At 43.4% G+C, this 12,415-nt stretch overlaps 1 protein-coding gene across 1 annotated transcript in view; it reads left to right on the forward strand.

Annotated features, from left to right (window-relative positions):
• The first annotated feature begins 6 nt into the window (after positions 1 to 6).
• Positions 7 to 12,415, forward strand: part of KMT2A (lysine methyltransferase 2A) — an 80,255-nt gene continuing 67,846 nt past the window's right edge. Inside the window, exons 1-2 of the mRNA XM_034665877.1 lie at positions 7 to 285; positions 2,372 to 2,470. The gene's annotated coding sequence lies outside the window, so the exon portion shown is untranslated. The remainder of the gene's footprint in view (positions 286 to 2,371; positions 2,471 to 12,415) is intronic.

A 12,415-nucleotide genomic window follows, 5' to 3' on the forward strand; every position in this document is an offset into this window, starting at 1 on the left:
GGCCCCGGGGCGCCCCCCTCCCCCCCGGCTGTGGCGGCCGCGGCGGCGGCGGCGGGAAGCAGCGGGGCTGGGGTTCCAGGGGGAGCGGCCGCCGCCTCAGCAGCCTCTTCGTCGTCCGCCTCGTCTTCGTCTTCGTCATCGTCCTCAGCCTCCTCTGGGCCGGCCCTGCTCCGGGTGGGCCCGGGCTTCGACGCGGCGCTGCAGGTCTCGGCCGCCATCGGCACCAACCTGCGCCGGTTCCGGGCTGTGTTTGGGGAGAGCGGCGGGGGAGGCGGCAGCGGAGAGGTAAGGGGGCGAGGAACCCCCAGGTCCGGGGTCTCGACCCTCTGCGGAGCCCCCTCCCCTCCCCCATCCGGGATTGTGGAGCATCCCAATTCCGGGACCCTCCTGGGTCCCTGACCCGGGGCAAACGGCCCTCCCATCTTGGGACCCCCGTACATGGGTGCAGACCCCCAGGCGCCCCCACCCCGGGGTTTGGACCCATCTGGCTAAGGGCGTTTGCCCCCCCCCCCTTCCTTCCCCTGACCCTTCCCCAAATCCCTTGGCACAGACCCCTCGCCGGGGTTTCCCATCCCGGGACTGAACCCCTCCTCCCTTTCACAGATTACCTCATCCGAGCAAGATTCCTCCCTCCCTCCCTCCTAGAGACCTGATCCCGCCACATCCCCGCCTCCCTCTCTGGGCAGATGTTTTACTCTTGGGGCAGTTTTCCTCTTGGGCATCTCTCGGGTGATGGCCTCATCTAGGGCCACGTTCTCCTACCCCTTGGGGACCGATGTCCCTTCCAGCTCCTTGCTTCCGAAAACCTGATGAACCCTCGCCCCATCCCCGGGCCAGGTCCCTGCACTACCAGCCACTCCCCCTTCCTTCACCTCCACCCTCCATCCTCCACCCCCCACCCCACGCAGCTAGATCCTCCCTCCTCCTTCCCTGCCCCGCCAGGAAAAATCTACTTTCCTCTCCACCTTGCCTCCCTTCCCCTCCTTTCCCTCTGGAGATAACGGTGATCTCCTCGTACAGCAGTCTGTTTCCCCCATTTTACAGAGCTACAGTTTCTAGCCTACTGGTAGCAGGGAATTACTCTACCTTCACTCCACCCTTTCCCTCCTTTAGAATGAAGGATTAGTGGCATCTTTGAGAGGAAAATAGTCCACTGTCCCCTAGGCTCAGAGAGGAGCAGCTTTCCACCATTCCCCCTGGAGAGGAGGCAGGCTTTCCCTCCAGCTCTGGGGAAGGGGGCCCCTGCGAGGGGAGGTGTTTGTGGGGGGACTTGGGCAGCATCCTCCCAGGGGAAGCAGCTGCTCTCCTACCCCACCCACTGCGCCTGAGAGCACGCAGTCTCCAGCCCTAGCTCCCTCCTGCCCTTCTCTTCTCCGTCATTTCACTATTGATCCACCTTTTCCTAGGCCAATCCTGGGGCTTGGAAGGGGTGGGGGAAGCAGGGTTGGGATGAGGAGAGTAGATAAGGGACAGTTTTACTTTATTACGCTGGTGGTGGTGGTTGCTTTTGGTTGGAAGAAAGGGGGGGGTATGAAGCAAAGTTACTCCTTAGAAGGAGGAGTTAGGGTTATCTGATTCTTATAGGGGGACCCGAGGTGGATGAAGGGGTCAAGAGCTTTGCTCCTTCCCCATTAGTACTGGGTCAGGAATGGGGATGCCTTGATGAGCGTTATTCAGCCCCCTTCAGCAAAAAGGAAAGTTGCCCTGGGAAGGGAAGTTGAGTTCAGGTTCAGCCAGTGGCGTTGCGCATTTGTTTTCCATTGGATGCAGAAGGGGGAGTTTGAATTGTAGGGGAGGGGGGAGAATGAGATGGGGGATGCTAGGAGGAGGAAGAGCAGCTGCTAGGGGCTGAAGCGAAGGGGGGGGTAGGGGGTTGCTGCTCTGGAGTGCTCTTGATTGAAACAGAAAGGGAAAGATAACAACCAGCCGTTTCCTGCGTGCTCTGCCGTTGGTCCCGGGCAAACCCCTTGTCCCCTATTGTGCCCTGCACCCCTCTAGATATACGGAAAGATCCTGGGAAGAAGGGGAGGGAGGAGGTCCCAGAGACCCTGGCCCCTCCTTTCAAGGAGCTGGCATTTTTTAGTTGTTAGTCTTCCTGCCTCCCTTTTAAAATCGTTTCTAAGGCAGCCTGATCAGGAGACTGACAACAACCCGCCTTCTGACAGAGCAAGGAGGACATGATGGGGGCGTGTTCCTTGCTATGTAGCTAGCTAGCTGCAGCGTCCCTCTTCCCTGCCTCTCTCTGCTCTCTCTCCACCTCCTTTTCCCAGCCTTCAGAAGGCAGCTGCAGTCAGCAGGGTTGATTGAGACTATTTATTGGTTGCTCTAGATTATTATTTTTTTTTGAAAGGCCAATTCTGTATTTTTTAAGCTAACAACACAGATCCCATGTAGTTGGAGAACCAAAGGCCTCATACATGACAAAAAGACTGAACCGTTCAGGTTACTTGCATGGAGTTGGTGCTTAAATGTGAGTTGATTTTGCTTTTTTAAAAGATACAGCAGCAAAAAAAAAAAAAAAAAAAAAAAAGACTGACATTTCATTTACCTGCTTATTTTCAAAATTGAGACTTGCCTGGTTATATGTAGAATTTTAGCCCCATGTATATTTGAGTATAATAAGAAAGTCTTTATTAGGAGAAGTTAGTCTATTTTAAGGGGATCCTGAGACGTATTTTCTTCTTGTTTAGCATGCTTATGTATTTTGTATCGAAGGACGAAGTGTTCACATTCCAAATGTTGTTATCACATATTCAAAAGCAAAGTTTTATGCTGACAGCTTGCAATCGTAGCTTTTCAAGAGACTGGTTAGAAAGAGAGCCACCTGGATTCAGGGACCTAATGTCTGGGCACCAGAATATTTTATCTGTTGGTCTTTGACAAATCACCTTTAAAGTTTTAATCAGGTGCTAACACTTCCTTATCCACTGGCATTATTTTGCTGAGCAGTAGTATGTAGTGTCAGGCCTGTTAGGTAACTGCAGTTAATTCAAATAAGATTATATTAATATGTTGTTCTTGTTTTTTTCTTTTAAACTTTTGCCTGAACGTACTTTACTCTGAGAAGAGTGGTTGACTCCTTACATTCAACTTCAGTAATTTTTCTGAATTGGGTTTGAATGAGCTGTTGTTCCAGTGGTAAGCTTTTTATGTGGTAGTTGGAAGCAGTTTGGTATGGGTTGATGGTATTCGTTGATTAGTGCTACCCCATAGCATGGCTTAGGACTAAATCACTTAGTAGTGATTAGATCCTTTGACCTGGTAGTTTTCAGTGTAGAAACCAAGCATTTTGTTACAGACTCTCACAAATCAATGATAAAGTTCCAAAAGGGAAGTTCAGGGTTCCCCTGGGCTGGCATACTTACAGAATTCTAAAGATTGTTTCTTAGAATTCACTCACAGATCTGTATCAAGTCTTGTCTGGATTCATGAAGAAATGGTTTTGTGACCTAAAATGAGTCTAGCCTCTTTAAATTCTGGTTTGCTTTAAATGAATAATGACTGTAACTTGTTTATAACAAAATGTAAGTTAATACTTACAGAACTAGTAAGTTCAGGTAGTTGAAAGGGGGTAGAACTTCCAGATCACTTCCCTGTTTAAACTCCTTTAGCCATGGGAGACTTGTCCTTCATTGCCACCGGTCCCTAACTGCCCTTGGACTGAATATCTCTGGGTAACAGCTACATGTAAGAGTTCTTCGTGACCAAATTCTGTCAGAATGGAATTATTTTAAAAAATATGTAGGTGTTGCTGGTCTCCTCTATTTGGGCTTTTTGTGTGACAATCAGGAAGTAGAATTTAAGTTTGATTTTACTGAGTGCGGTAGGAAATCACAGAGGTCTGCTTCCTCATCTGCCCTTTCCCCTCCATATTGTCCCACTTTTCTGAGGACTGTCTCAGGTACTGTTAATGCCGCCATACTTTGCCATCTAAATAAACATGGTACAGCATCCTGTTGACTAGAATTTGAGCTGTTTTTAATATAAACCCCACAAGTGGTTTATATATCAGCAACTAGTTTAATTTGTTTATTAATTCCGTAATCCACTTACCTTCCTTACCACCTCATGAAATGTTAAAAGCAAAATTTCCACGCTGATCACAACGTGGCACATTTTAAGTAGATATAAATTGAAACTGAATGGCAACATTGGTCTCTATTTGTTTTTATTTGAAATGGCAGTTTAGTTGAGGTGGACTAAGGCACACTCTTGGTTGGGCCTAGAAAAGATGATGTTCCTGTAGACAGAGGGTAGTTGGAGAGTATCTGTGATTTTGTTTTTGGTTTTGTTTTGTATGTTCACTGGGCATATGTACCAAGAGGGGGAGTTGTTCTTTCATGGCCTTCACAGGTAATCCTGAGCTTGACAGAGGGAAAATGAAGCAGAGAACACAAGGGGAGTAGAAGGCGGCCCAGAGTGGAAGTCAGTGGGCAAGGGCTCTCCTTGTGCTCATCTCTGTCACTGACCAGTTATGGGACCTTGGGCAATTCACTTTTAACCTTGAATATCTGATCTGTTAAATGAAAAGGTCAGGCTAAATATTAGCTCATGAATCTTTTCTGCTCCAGTATTCTGATTCTTTTCTATTATGTAATTTTTTTTGGTCAGGTCAGAACTTCATATTCTGAGTTTTTTTAAAGAGTCAGAGTCGGTGAGCCTATTCGGTAGTTTTTAATATTAGTTTGTACATTGCCCATTTAATTGGCATAATTGTTGGGAAGAGAAATTTCGACTTAGTGGGCAAGTTTTCATTCATGGACAAAATATAAGGACTGAAGTGTATGGAAAAAGTTCTTTGCTGGAGTTGACCGATTTCATTTATAAGAAAAGTGAAGATGAGATTTTAAATACAAATCATTACCTTGTGTTGAGAGGCCCTCTTGGTTGACTAAATTTGTTTCACGTTTTCCATGTCGTGGATTCCTGACTACAAAAGGGAAGTTATTTTCAGTCTAGGTGGTGTATTCCTTTAGGTGTGTGAGCTTTTAAATGGAAAGTTCTGTGCATGAATGAATTTAGGAATCCAAAGTGACAGTACCTGTGTTGCAGGCAGCATCTGTTAATAGGCTCTGAAATGTAGGACTTTGGTTTATGCTGAGCCTCAGAAATGTAGTCTTCAGAACGTTTCTTCATTCTCACTGCAAACCATGTGACATGTCCCCATCTCTTCCTTCCATTCAATGATTTTTTTTTTTTAAAGATTTTATTGATTTATTCGACAGAGATAGAGACAGCCAGTGAGAGAGGGAACACAAGCAGGGGGAGTGGGAGAGGAAGAAGCAGGCTCCTAGCGGAGGAGCCTGATGTGGGTCGATCCCATAACGCCGGGATCACGCCCTGAGCCGAAGGCAGACGCTTAACCGCTGTGCCACCCAGGCGCCCCTCCATTCAATGATCTTAAGGCACAGTGCTCTTGTAGGAAATTATCATTCACAAAATAGTGATTTGCCTTCTGATTACTAGTTGAGAAGAGAAAATGCTCCCCATCTTGACTCCATTTCCGTATCTTTGCTCACTTGAAGCTGTCCTTCCGTAGGGCACCTGTGTAGAGTCCCACTCCATACCCATTGCCTTCCTTGCCCTGTAGCTAGAGGGGGTGGTGAGGGTGCTTTGCTTGCTCTGAGGCATATAACACTCTGCAGTGCCTCTCTCTCTCGGAGGCTCACTGTTTTAATTGTAGGTCTCCTAATTAAGATCTCTTTGTGCCTGCCCACATTCCACTAGTGTTGGCACAGGACTTCAGTTTCCTTCTAGCACTTCACTTGAAGGCCTTCGGTAGGGCCTTTTGTGAATATCTTGTCTTTCCATTCTTCCGCTGCCAAGGTGGAGAGCCCAGTGGCATAGACCTTTGAGAAAGGGAGAAGCTATGTGACTGTCACTACTTTGGTAGGAATTTATTCCAGGATCCCCAGGATGGGAACTTCTGTTGTCTGCATATGTTATTTTCAGGGATTAAGGAAGGTTAAATTACTAATGAGTCTGACATAACCTACCTGTAATTTTTAATCAGATTTTTAACCCCTTGGGCACTAGTAGGAAAGAACTCACTGTGAAAAAGTATTTGTTTGGGTCTTACCTAGATTGTTTTAAAGTTTGATAAATATAGTTTTATCATGGAGTAAATCACAGACTCATGATTTTTGTGGACTGGTAGGTTGTGAAGATAATCAAATGAAATGATTGATTGCTCCTGAATTGTATCAAACTGAATGAACATTGACTTAGAGATTTGAATGAACTTTTTTCATTAGAAAAGACTTAGGGAGGTTCTAGAAATTATTGAGTTAATTAGGAATACCCCTATAGGGTCTAGACTTTCTTGAGAAATTTGGCAATTGGCTAGGCTTCTACGGTAGTTTGAGAAGAAGGCAAAATAATCGGAAAATGTCATTTCACTTTAATTTCCATCATACTAGTGCTCAAAATGCAGCCTGTTGTGTACTGGATCTAAATGTGGTCTGCTAGAGGAAACGTAGTCTTTATTAGGGAAAAGGAGTCTTGAATCCTTCACCTGGGCCCAGATGGTTTCATTGATCACATCAGTATGAGGCAGGCAGGCAAAGGTCTACTTTTCTGTTGTTATTGTCATTTCATTGGTTGTGAAGAAGGCCTGAAAGAAGGAAGTACAGGATCTTTATGGCATGCATTAAATAAAGCTGGAGGCCCGCGCTCTTATACCTGAGTGGGTGGTTTTATGGCCTAATTCTCTAATTGCTGGCATTTATGACAGTGTGGATGCTACTGGCCCTGTGGCCGAGGTGGATTATGTTGGGAATAGGGAAAGAAAAGGGGTCCTTTTGTTGGCCTTTTCATTTCCCCCCTTAATAAGATCTCTGAGAAGGCCCCGAGGAAGTGCACAGACACTTGAACTGAGGGAATGACATCCCATAAAATGGTTCCTTATGTTTTTAAAAAGGATGAGCTGCTTTTCGTGACCTATCCAAAGAAATCCATACCACCACTGTTAAATATTTCAATGAGCTTTGTACCTTGTCAGGTTACACACCAGGGGAAGCTGGCCCATAAGGCTGTAGCCACTGCCAGACGTTTGCCTTCTGAAGACTGAGACATTTGAAAAGACGGATTTTGTCGTGTGATTTGTAGTTGTTTGGGATGATATAAGTCCCCTTGTAGGATTAGTACAAAACTAACTTCTTAGGGGCCAAACTTGGCTTCACTTTTTAGATGTTGGACATCTTTAATGAGCTTTAGTTTTGAAGAAACAGAGATACAAATGCAGGAGTTAGTTGACAGTTTTCTGCACTGGCTGTGAAAATTCCCCTTTCTTTGAAATGAGTAGTTGTTTTTCTATTTGACAAATAGACTGAAGGGATTTCCCCCAGAAAACTTACCTTTAATTATCACTGCAGCAATGCCTTGTGTCCCACCAGTGGGGCGGATCTCTTCCACTGGCATTTATCTCTAGAGTTGGAGTTTCTTTCATATATTTTATCTCTTTTCTTGCATTTTTGTTGTTGTGTTTGGTTGGAATGCTTGGGTGTAGATGTTTTGATGTCTTTCAGCAGCCAGAGCCATGAACTTCTCTAACGTTGGAACTGTTTAAGCCAGATCCAACCCTTCCGATCTCTGCTTTGCTGAAGCATCATTGTTTCATTCTCCTTTTACAGCATCAAAGCACCTGTGGCTTTCTGTCTTGAATTAGGAGAGTAGTATTACTTGTGAGGAGTGTTGTTGGAGAACATTTTTTTCAGCCAGCTCTCCTTTGTACTATCTCAGTTCTGAAAACGGAGGAGAAATTAATCACAAATATCTCTACAATAAATATCTACACCCAGAGGAATAAATATTTACACATGTCTACATTCAACTTCTGTCCATCCATGAGTATTGACTAATTTTTGGATCAAATGCAAACATACAACATTGTTCCTAGATTATTGCCTTTAATTATAAGCAGTAAAACCATGCGGGTAACATCTCTTTAAGCCTAGCTAATGAGGAAATCCTTTTGTAATCTCTCCGGCTAGGATTTTTTATTTGTGCATATATAAATACCTTTATAAAGGATGGGGAGAATCTCATCTAATCTGTAATAGTGTGAGATAGTATAGCACAGTAATTAAGAGCTGTTAAGACCACGGGCTCTGGATTTAGACTGCCTGGGTTCAAATCTTTGCTCCCTGGTTTATTAGCTGAATGACCTTGGAAAAGTTTCTTAACCTCTCCATGCTTCAGTTTCTTCATTTGTAAATTAGCAGTAATCAAGCTTTGTAAAATTATTATGAGGCTTAATTGAAAGTATGCATGCAAAGTACTGAGCAATTTGCCCGGTACATAAGAATTCCTAATTATTATTAGGACTCAAAGTTTGAAAGGCCACGAGGGCTATAATCTTATTTTTTTCCATCAAGATAACTGGGTTTTATTACTCTGATACATACATGTATACGTGTACACACACATACCTATTTGAGAGCTATAATCTTGACTTTAGAGTGTTCTTGATTTGGGTCTGGATGTCAAGTTCATTAGTAAGCTAGGCGTAACTAAATTGAAGGCCAGCCACACATCTCAGCAACGGGGTACCACTGGTGTCCAATGAGAACATAATTAGAGATAAGGCAGAAAAGGGAGGAAAGAGAACAAGACAGTAAATAGGCAGGTAGGACACCGAGGAATTCAGTGTTTCCAGGAGTTGCATAGTTATCAGGCCAAGGCAGCTATGTTGGGGTTGCTACTCCTGGATCTCGATAACTAGTGTCCCTTACCTTTTTATGTATGAGTCTAAATACTCGGGGATCCTTTGCAATGATTCTGAGGCGCTTCATGGTCCTCAGCCCCCAGATTCAGCTCCGTTCGTCTATACTTGGTAACTAGTTGACATTTGTTCTCAAGTGTCAGCATGGGGAGAATTAAGTGTTGGTCTACAGAGATCAACACAATTAATAATTTAATTATAGAAGAAATGCTAAGTTGTAGGTTACAGTTCCTGGGGGTTGGAACTTAGCTTGAGAAATAAAAAACAACCACAAGTAGAATAGTCAAAAACACATTACAGTTTAAAAATACCAGTAGAGGGGGGCGCCTGGGTGGCACAGCGGTTAAGCGTCTGCTTTCGGCTCAGGGCGTGATCCCGGCGTTATGGGATCGAGCCCCACGTCAGGCTCCTCTGCTATGAGCCTGCTTCTTCCTTTCCCAGTCCCCCTGCTTGTGTTCTCTCTCTCACTGGCTGTCTCTATCTCTGTCGAATAAATAATAAAAAAAAAATCTTTAAAAAAAAAAAAAAAGAATACCAGTAGAGGGTAGTTTGCTTGAGGAGGAGACATACAGTTCTGCTTTATTTCTCTTAAAAAAAAAAAAACACCGAATACACCCCATCATTTACAGATGAAGAAACTGAGGCACAGGCAAGCTAGTTAGTTTTCCTGAAGTCATATGGCAAGTAAGCGGCGAGCTGGAATTCAAATCTAAACCCGTATCCATCAGAAAGCTCGCTCATTCATACTCTCTGTCGCTATCTTCACCTCTTTTTTCTTTGCACCCCCTCCAGTCAGTTTGTGAAGCTTGTCCGTGATACTATTGCAGTGTTTAATCTGTCCCTGCTGTTCTGTTTTTACCATCCTACTTCAAATTCCCATTACCTTTGCATGGATTATTACCATAATCTCCTAACCAGTCTCCCCGCCTTCCTTTTCACTATATACAGTGTTGCCAGTGGTTTTCTTAAATATAGATCTGATTATGTCACTTTATTCCTAAAACCCTTTGCCTCCCCACTGAATATAAAATAAGATTTAAAATTCTCAGCCCTTCATAATCTAGCTGGCCTATATTTCTACATTTTGAACATTATCTCCTGAACACACATTCTCACTTATATGCTTCAACCATGTTGGACTACCAGTCTATTAGATGTTCTCCATGGGCTGTGTGTACCTGCCTTTATAGCTTTGCTAATGCCTCTCCTTTGCCTTAAAGTCTTTCCCATCTTGCCCTGCCTCTGGCTCATTCATCTTTCATGGCTCAGCTCAGATCCCAGATCCCCTCTACCAAGAAGCTTTTACAGATGCCACCGCTAGTGGAAATTCAACTTCTCCTTTCCCGTTTTCTTATTGTACTTAATACCTACCTTTAAAAAAATTTACTCCAGGTTACCTTATAGTGTACTTTTTTTTAAGTTTATTTTTAGAAAAAGCATGCATGCGAGTGGGAAGGGGCAGAGGGAGAGAGAGAATCCCTAGCAGGCTTCATGCCTAGCGAGGAGCCCGACATGAGGCTTGATCTCACGACCCTGAGATCATGACCTGAGCCAAAATCAAGAGTTGGATGCTTAACCGACTGAGCCCCTGGTGTAAATACCTTTGAATGTGTCTGTCTTCCACCATTGGATGTGATTTCCTTAAGACTTGGACCATTTCTAAGTCACCATTTGTGTTTTATGTTGTTTATAGTGGTGACTTTCCGTGCAGAAGGTGATCAGTGAGTATCTGTTGAATTGAAAATCTGATACACATACAACTTTTAGGAATATCTTGCAAGGACAGCGTTACAGAAGCTATTATGTTGTACAAGACTTAGTAGCAGGATAATTGTGATTTTTTTAAAACAGTAAACTGGGGCTCCTGGGTGGCTCAGTGGGTTAAGCATCCATCCAACTCTTGATTTTGGCTCAGGTCATAATCTCAGGGTTGTGAGAGAGAGTTTTCCATCACCTCCTCACTGGGCGTGGGGCCTGCTTGGGATTTTCTTTCTCCCTCTCCCTCTGTCCCACATCCCCCATCTCTAAAAAAAAAAAAAAAAAAAGTAAACTAACTCAAGTGTAGCAGAGGAACATCTAAGAGCCATCAGAGGACATTTCTGTAATAGTACTGAGTGGGGTTTTACAAGTGGTGTTGAGGTGTCCTGACAGGATACCATCATCTTTTATGTAGATAATGCCAGTGCTGACCATCCCCTTACTTGAGTGTTGTTTCCATTTCTAGGTTCCTCAACTTAAAGGGGATGAGGAGACGTTGGAGGCGGTTCTGAGGAGACTCAAAAGATGATTATATGATTGGAAGTCAGTCCTGTGAGGAAAGTTTGGGAGAATGAAAGGTTAAGAGGCCACTTAATAACTCTTCCAAAGACATGAAAGGGTCCATTCTTAGGAATGAATGGTAACCAGCTGTTTTCCAGCCCCACGGGTCCAAGAGTAAGAGAAGTAGGTCTACACTGAAGCAAAGGGTAGTCATGTAAAGAACTTGTTACTAATGATGTTTGTCATAGTGATGGTTGAAAAGGTTACCAGAATAAGGTTATCATCTTCTCTGGAGGTGAATTTTTAAAGTACTGTCCTGCCTATATCTGCATAAAATGACCTCTCCAACTACCCTCTCATTCTGGGAATCAAAAAGTGTATTTTCATTCAGATCCTAGAGGGTGTGGATCATGTTTCTTACTTCTTAATATTCCCCCAGGGGTCTTGGGGCCCTACTGGCTCCTTAAGTATTTGACTTGAATTGTCAATTTGTGGCAATAATTAACTTTCAGTAGTAAGCTCCAGAGAAACGGCTTTATGAAACGATATTACAGTAGTTTTATAGGAGAATAAAAACGTAGTAAATGGAGGTAAGAGAGAAATCTTAACATCAAGAGAAACCAGGGAATAAGGTGTGGTCTTACCATAGGAAGCAAGTAAGTTTTTTGTAGGCTTTATGTCCATTTTCAAGTGTAGTTAAAGAGCTGTGCTGCAGAATATCCTTTGGTAAGGTTATCACTCTTGGGGATGTCGTATAACAAGTGCTTTGTAAATCCTTTCCAATCTAATACAAGCTTGCCTCATGTGAATGAGGATTACAAAGGCCTCTGACCCTTGGCTTTTGAGGCTGTGTGGAGGGCTTGCATCACTCAGAATGAAACCTTTTTAGATATGTTGGGTTGCAGAAAGCATTTCCTGTACAGTCAGAATGAAAACTGTGAATTGGGATTATTCATATAGATTACCAAGAGTCTGGGCAGAGCTGATATCAACGCCAGCTCTTTTTCCTACCAACTCGTAGTTCCAAAACCTTGATTGGGTTATTAACACTGAATTCAGTACTGGAATATATATAAATTCCTTCTTTTTGGTGAAGTGATAAGAGATTTTTTTAAGGTTATATATGTATAATGAACTTTCTAAGTTTCATATAGTAAATATGTCCACTTTTAACTAGACAGTCTCATTAAATGACTGGAGTTTGAAGGTGTAGCTGGATTCTTGCAGGAATTCTGCAGGTGGCAAAGTCAAGGGCAGTTTGGATTCCCTAGTTGTAAAACTGGGTGTCACTTAAGAAACTGTGGGAATGGGAAATGTAAGAAATTCATGCTTTTCCTGGAACTTTTTTTTTTTAAGATTTTAATTTTATTTATTTATTTATTTATTTATTTATTTTTTTAAAGATTTTATTTATTTATTTGACAGAGATAGAGG

Source organism: Ailuropoda melanoleuca, chromosome 8, assembly GCF_002007445.2.
Source record: "Ailuropoda melanoleuca isolate Jingjing chromosome 8, ASM200744v2, whole genome shotgun sequence".
NCBI classification, from domain to species: Eukaryota; Metazoa; Chordata; class Mammalia; order Carnivora; family Ursidae; genus Ailuropoda; species Ailuropoda melanoleuca.